The sequence below is a fragment of the Phoca vitulina genome, unplaced genomic scaffold (genome assembly GCF_004348235.1).
Source record: "Phoca vitulina isolate PV1807 unplaced genomic scaffold, GSC_HSeal_1.0 scaffold19, whole genome shotgun sequence".
NCBI classification, from domain to species: Eukaryota; Metazoa; Chordata; class Mammalia; order Carnivora; family Phocidae; genus Phoca; species Phoca vitulina.
The window spans coordinates 1,801,539-1,809,682 of NW_022589722.1; the positions used below are offsets into that span (position 1 = coordinate 1,801,539).

The 8,144-nt window shown below is 39.7% G+C and overlaps 1 pseudogene; it reads right to left on the reverse strand.

Moving 5' to 3' along the window:
* Positions 1-865: 865 nt before the first annotated feature.
* On the reverse strand, positions 866-7,532 carry LOC116640083 (annotated as a pseudogene).
* Between the last annotated feature and the right edge of the window lie 612 nt (positions 7,533-8,144).

Below are 8,144 nucleotides of genomic sequence, written 5' to 3' on the forward strand. Positions count from 1 at the left end.
TTATATGCAGAAGAGTGGGAAAGTTAGTATGAAAAATAAAAATTCTAATTAAGAATATTTTTAGAGTTTAATGAGACCCAAAGCCTTTTTTACGGGTAGTTACTCTTCCATTAATTTTCAGATCTATGAAATGGTAGAAGGGAAGCATTAGGATGTTCATATGACAAGTTCCTTAATCAAAACACATGGCAGTTGCAATTTCAAAAGGCCATTGTAAAAATCAGTATAGTTGTTTAGAACCAAATATGACAAACTTTTTGATGTGTTATAAATTGAAGCAGGCTTAAGTGAACAATGACATTCAAAAATACTAGTTTACTATTGGGAGAATGTCTATAGGTAAAAAGTAACCAATTATATTTAATTCTGAAAGACAAAAATACTAGCAACTGCACATTCGGAAACAAGTCTATTCGTTTCCACAAAATCTCTCCTACAGTGGATATTCTTTACTTTTTACTTATACATTGAATAGCTTCCTAATGGTTTTTTCCAGCTTCAATTTTTTTTTATTATTGTTTATGAACATTTGGAATTTTATTTAAAAACAAAACAAAACATCACAAACACCATTGTTACAGTTAGAGGCCCTCTTGGGTCTCTACAATGATACTGAGCGTGCTCACAACGGGTTCCCATTATTTAGTCTTAAACAACCATCTTTAAAAGAAGGAAGAAAAAACTTGCCCCACTACCATTTCACTTGTTTTAATGTTTCTTCACAAATGGTAAAAAATACTGAAGTACAGACAAGGAATAATCATAATGCTGTGGCCAACATTATAAATGTGGAACTATAAATTTAAAACTTTTTCTGGTTTAAAAATAAATCTGTAGTCAAAACAGCTGTGCGGGGTCTCTGTGTCTAGTAGGGCTGGTCTCTGTGTTCCTGACAGTGCTCACTTTAATCCATTTTTCCAGGTCCTCCACGACTGCCTCTTCTTCCTCCCATCTGTTCCATCAAAGGTCCAGGGAGCCCACCAGGGCTGCCCCATCTTCCTCCACTAAAGCCACCTCGGTCCATGCCCCGGCCACCATGGAAGCCCCCTTTGTCTCCACCATGACCACCTCTGAACATCCCACCCCAACCACCGCAGTCCATGGGGCCACCTCTTCCTCCCTGCATGCCACCAGGGCTGCCTCTGCCATGGTCACCACCCAGGGGTGGAAAGGGTGGTTGGAAGGAAGCCTTCAAGCTTTGGAGCCTTAACATTGGTTGCATTCTGTTCTCCAGGGGAAGTTCTGGTTTCCACACCCTGGACTGGGGCACTGCCGGTCTCCAGCTCGGTGCTGGACGTTTCCTCCTCCAGCTGGGTTCCCTCTGGAACCTTGGGGCCCTCTTGGGGGAAAGCCACCCCTGTTTCCTCCATGGCCTCCCATGTGACCCACTGGGGCCCCCAGGACCTCCTTGGCTCCCCGGACCTCCACGGAGTGGCTGCAGCATCCCTCTGCCCTTATGGGGAGGCATACCACCCTGCATGCTGTGCATCAGAGGCTTCTTCCCAGCAAGAGAAACCTTAAATTTGCTCCCTTGAAAATCTTTCCCATCAAAGCACTCCATGGCAATCTTGGCAGTTGGTGGGTCTTCACAGGACACTGCAGCATCACCTTGAGGCTTTCTTGTTTCCTTGTCCAAGTAGATCTGGATCGTGGGTTGTCCGTTTCTCTTGTTCATCTTAACAACTCCATACTGCTTAATGAAGTCTGCCAGATCATCTAGAGTCCCATTGTCGTTTAAGCCTTGCACATAAATTGCACTGTTGTCAGAGTCTTCATCTGGATCTACAGGTGGGCCTAGATCAAGATCTGGTCCTTCAACCAAGGGCCCACCAGGCATATTGAAGCCACTTCGCTCCAACACCCATTCCACTGCATCCTCCTTCCTGCCCACCTCTGCTCATGCCTCCACAATCAAATCCCCCTCTTCCCCTGCCCCATTATCAGGGCCACTCATACTCTGATTCTCTCCTGGTCCAGAAAATCCTCCAGACTCCTGCCCATAAACACTCATGCTCCTGGGGTGGTCCTGTCAGAATGAACTCTGCTGCCCGTAGCTGCTGCTCTGTTGGCTATACTGACTTGGAGCCTGGCTGTAGGATCCAGTTTGGGGGGGTGGGGGGAGATAACTAGTGGGCAGCTGCTGCCCCTAGCTGCTTTGTTGACCATAGCTACTCTGCTGTCCATAGCTGCTGGGCTGCCCATTGGTGTTCTGCTGAGAGTAACTGCTCTGATCATAACTAGTTGGCTGTGCAGAGGAACAGCTGGTAGGAAGATAAGATGGTGGTACCCTGACTGGCTGCAAGGGGTAGCTCCCAGGTATCTGGGGATAACTATAGTTACTCTGTCCGTATCCTAGGCTGTGCTGGTTGTAACCTCCTGTGCTAGACTGAGGTTGACTAGTCTCAGCAGATTTGTTACCATCCTGCGGTTTTGCAGGTTCAGTGGCTGCCGGCTGCTGCCCATAGGCTGGGTAAGCAGGCTGAGTGCCGTATGCAGACTGAGCTGCCTAGGAGGCCTGGGTGGTAGTGACCGTAGCAGTGGTGGTATCATGAGCACCAGTGCCGTCCCCCTGGACAAACTGACTGTATGCCTAGGGTGGGTGGAGGGGGGCAGTTGGAGTAGTATAACCAGCAGGATGCTGTCCATAAGAAGTTGCATAGGTGGTCTGCCCATAGGTCACAGTGGCCTGAGCCCAGGTATAGCTGACATCAGTGGGCTGTCCATAGGTTCCATAACTTTGCTGCCCATATGCCTGGGTGGTCTGTGCATGTTCTTGAGTGGACTGGGCAGTGTATCCACTGCAGCCTTGCTGGGCTGCAGCTTGGCTGTAGGTACTGTAATCTGTGGACACCTTTTTCTCTCCTTCCTTCTCGATCTCTCCTTTTCCAGCTTTAATCTTGACTTACCATAACAACTCCTTTGAAAATTGGCCAATATAATCTACCTAAAGCATAGTTCTGATCACATGCCATCTCCACTCATTAATTTTTAGATGACAGGCATTCTTGAAAATTGCAAAGTGATTAAAAAATTTTAATCAAGTTGAATTTTGTCAAAAGAAGTAAAAATGATAGAAATCCAAGAAAAAAATCCTTTGTGTTTTTTTACATGTTACGTGAATCTGAATAAAATATTAATATTTACAGAGAAAAGTGAAACTTCAGACAGCATTAGTCTATAACCATGAATTTATTATCCTGCTTCTCCATTATAAACTTCTTTTTATATTCAAATGACTGCCATGATTTTTCATATTTAGTTTTTTCTCACATTATACTGGCATTGATCTGGTTGTGTTTTCACTATGGTGAAGCAAGTCGATAGCAACAACACATTCTTGTTTGCTTTGTGTATGATGAGCCCCATTTTTCCTTTGTGTTGATGGCCTTTTAACAGTTATCAGAGATCTTTTGAAATGAAAGGATTTTTTTTTTTTAGTTTTGATTTAATCTAAAATAAAGATTAAAAGAAAAAAATAACTTGGGATAACTCTACATTCATAAACCAAGCATCTGAACAATGTGAATTCAGTGTCATTTGGGAAGGTCAGTTCCACTTAGGAAGTCACCTGTCATCTTGCTCAGTACTTATCTTGCTTCCTTTATTTGCAGGGATACTGAAATGAGTTCCTACAAAGGACAAATGCTTAATACTCAAATGATGGGATCTCTTAGTTTTTGAATTTCTCTTATTAATCTGAGTACACATTTTAAAGAAAGGAATACATCTCATCTCACCACAGTGTTTCTTTTTTTTTTTTTAAGATTTTATTTATTTATTTGACACAGAGGGAGAGAGAGAGAGAGAGAGAATGAGAGAGAGATCACAAGCAGGGTGGGGGGCATGGGCAGAGGGAAAGGGAGAAGGAGGCTCCAGCCAAGCAGGGAGCCTGATGCAGGGCTCGATCCCAGGACCCTGGGTCATGACCTGAGCCAAAGGCAGACACTTAACCGACTGAGCCACCCAGGCACCCCTCACCACAGTATTTCAAAAAGCATATCAATTAATCATCCATAAATGAAAGGCAGGTATATAGCATTGGGATTCTTATATTCTACCTTGCATTCTACATACAGTTATGCATTTCATTCTCTGCTAGTTGATCTGGAGCTCCTGTAGATTAAATACCTGCCTTGTCTATTTCTTTCAGCACTGACAGAACATAATACATTGCTTTACTCATCAGAGTAGGTACATAAAAAATGTTTATTGAGTCAAATTGTATTTGATTAAATTTCATGACAGGATAGCTATTTTGAAGAGAGGGAAGATGTATTTATTGGAATTGTTGTTTTGTGATTATACACTGCAACATTCATTAAAAGGTCCAAGCAATTTATATTTAGAAATGAATATGCCAAGCAACATTACCCTTGATTAACAAAAATTCCTCTACCAAAATTTCACCACTCTAGTAGAAAATGGGTTGGCAAGAAACATTCACATAGAAACCAAATGATGAGAAATATCCAGCACCTGCTGCCTTTAGGCAACTCTAAATTAAAGCTTTCTATGTTTAGACATACTACACATCTAGATAGCTAAAGTGTAAAATTATTTTGCTTGGCAAGATTTTCCTACTTCATCTTCTTGATTTCATCTGCATGAAATAAGTCAGTCAACCACTATTTGTTGGCTAGGTGACAAAATCTTTGTACCTTCCTATCAGAGAGTTCACTGAATTTATTGATTGGTCTTCCCAGGGTTTCCTTCTAACTATACAGCTATTAATTTATAATATACAAAAATGCAAAATCATAACTCTCACATAAAATGAATATGAGCCAAAAATTTTATTTAACTCATGAATTGATGAGGGAACCAATAAGATACTATAATGAATTCAGAGGAGGTTTTGGCAATTGGGCCTTCAGAAATGCTGGAATTAACCTGCAAGATTAATTAGATGCAAAACTGCTTAATCTTCCATACAGCAATAATGGGTAATATTTGGTGTTATGTTTTCTAGAGGGCAGAAATAAATTTTATCTTTTTTTCTGGGCCATACTGATTTGTACTACTAACATTTTTTTTAATGTTATCTTCTACTTTTACAGAGATTTAAAATGGCCCTAATCAGCCGAAAGCCAGTTAAAACTACATACCCTGGTGTGTAGAAAGCCAGTTAAAGCTACACACCCTGGTAGAATCTGTTAAAACCCAGAGGGTCCACTAAAAGCATATCCAATACTCTTCTTTGTCAGTTTGGGCAATTTTTTTCCTGAAAGTTTATCTAGTGTTGGAATGTGACCTTGATATTTAATCTTTTTCAGGATTTTTTTTCTCAGCAGTAGAGCTTATTGCAGTTTATTAACACACTGGTACTCAACAATGTGATTGCTTTTTTAAGGGTATTAACTTTTGATGGGCAACATACTGGTTCAAGATTTAGCTAGTTACAAGACTCATTCAACTTAGGAGGGAACACTTAGGAATTTCTGATTCTGTGTCTTTCCTGAGCTCAGTCCTTTCCAGTCAAAGCTGTACCTCCTTTCTCTGCTTCTCTAACCACTAAACAAGGATTCGTTATCTGTTTTCAACTATGAGCCCAATGCCCAGATTAAATTCAAAGCTGTTTCCAGTTCTGAAGATCAGAAACTCATTCTATTTCCTCCTTAACTTCCATGCCCGGAAGTTCTTTTAGTCCTATGACACGTGGGCCAGGACAAATTTCTTTACTGTCAAAGAGAGTCAAGGGTGGGAGTGGAAGGGGAGTTTAAACAGATTTTCTGTGTCAGTGGATCACTTATTCCCTGATGAAAGCCAGGAGTAGTTGCACTTGCAGGAGTGGTGGTGAGGGGTGGACACATGCACTTAGAGCCATGCCTTAGCCAAATAGATAATGATAACCCTTTAAAAAACACCTCAGAAAGTATCTCCCCCCTTCAAGTCAGAGGGAGCATTTGTACAGAGCTAGATTTCCAAGGACTCAGTCTGTAGGACTATAGCTATGGGGGTGAGGAACTAATTATTTTACAAGCAAATCAGATTCTATATTTGGTGACCTGAAGAATGACATTCCAGATTATTCACCAAGTATAACAATATGATTAATTGCTCCTTGAAGCTACTTTCAAATATAGTCAAATCACACTCTACTGATATAAATTAAACATGCTTTCATGTGCTGTTACTTGCAGGGGTATCAAAGGTGAAGTAAAGACAGGTAGGAATGAAGGCAAGGAGCCCAATTAAATAGTTACTTTAATAGTCCACCTAAGTTGTAATGATAGTCTGGACCTAGGGCAGTTGCTATAGAAAAGAAGAGATAGTTCAAAAGCATATTTAGCAGGATGTGATGAATTAGGTGTGAGGGCGAATGCAGGGTCTAAGATGACTCAAAGGTGTCAGCATCTCTGTAAATAGCATCTCTGTAAACAGAGGTTTCAGGATATTACATGAGAGTAGAGTATAAGCGTTTGGGAATCAGTAATGACTATGATCCTTCCAGACCTTGAGCATGTGGAAAAACAAATATTTTCTTTTGGGGAAAGATTTAAGAGTTTTCTTCTAGTAAGAGAGGTAGAAAGAGTTGGCTTTTCATTTTATTTTGTTTTATAAATATTTTTAAATATTAGACTAGTAATTCATTAGGCATATTTAAAAGGTGTGGCAAGGGGGGTGAAGGAAAGAACAGCTTTGTATGAGAGTGAGACTGGGTAAATAGTATATAAACGAGAGGTTTCCATAATAAGTGGTGATCAAGATGTAAAGATCAGGATTGTAAAGTTGCAATGATCTGACTGTAAAGTTTGAACTCTAATATCAACTTGGGCACAGAATCTCCTGGTGTCTCAGCAAGAGAAGCTCAGATAGGGGCTTGGAGGCTTCTAATTCTTTTGGAGTCAGACTTGAGGGAGTTTCTCGCTTCTAGTCTAGAGTAGAGTGTTTGCCTTTATGAACAGCTTTTAGATGTTCCCCTTTTCTCCACTAAACGATCTCCTATAGCATGGTTTCCTTTTCATCCAAGATTCTCTCTTTTGAGCAAGATTTGTCTTTTTCAATGTCTTTCTTGGTGTGGTACTCAGAAATAGTGTACGCAGTGGTATCCTAACCTAACTAGATAAGAGGACTAAGATATCCCCAATGGATAGATGAGTATAAGTTCAGGAGCATACCGGGGTTAGCTCATTTGACATCATACTATCGACTTAAATTGAAGTAACTGCCAATAAAACCCTAATTTTCTTTTTCAATATGTATTGTGTGTGTGTGTGTGTGTGTGTGTGTGAGAGAGAGAAATATAGTTAGGTTTGATCAGTCAATATTATATGTCATCATAAATCCTGTACTTATAATCCTTTCCAATATTGTGTTTTCAAGCATGTCGATAAGTTAGAATCACCGATGATAATTACAAATGTGAAATAAAACAAAGATAGAGCCTGTGTCATGATGTTAGAAACCTCTTTTCAAATTGACATCCATTATGTATAGTGATTGATTCACTTACATTTAACTGCACTATCATCTTTTCCACATTTACGTATTATCTGTAAGTATCCCATAAACAATGTTGCAGATTGCTCCATTCGTGCTATGCAGTCTCTTTACTTGAGTCCAATAATCCCATAAATCTGCATGTTCTAGAATTTTTAGATATATATATATATACATACACATATATATTAAATGTCTAATATGTTAGATATTTATATATCATACCTAGATACTTTAGGTATGATGAAAATACTTTGCTAAATCCATCCTCTGAATGCTCTTGTTTCCCTATTTCCCCCAATCCCTTCAACACATAACTCTAAATCTTTGGTCAGTTAGTTTTGTTGAGACGAGTATTTTGACTAACGGTTTTAATATAAGGTTTCTAGAGTATCTTTAACTGGAGAGTCTGTGGAAGGTTTGGGATAATCATAAAAGCTGGTGTCTAATTTATGAATGGTCTGACAATAAATATCTCTCTGTCTCTCAAGACTTAAGTCATTTATTTATCAAACAAAGGACTCATTATGTCTTACATATATTAAGGTCACTTTTTGTTAACTATTGTATGTACCAGGCATAGGGCAGATATTGGAGATACAAAGATAAACCCTAATTAGTTCTTATCCTAAAGGAGCTAAGTAAGCATCTAATAACAGAAATAGGTAGTACTGAATGGTAAGAGATATAAATAAAATATTATG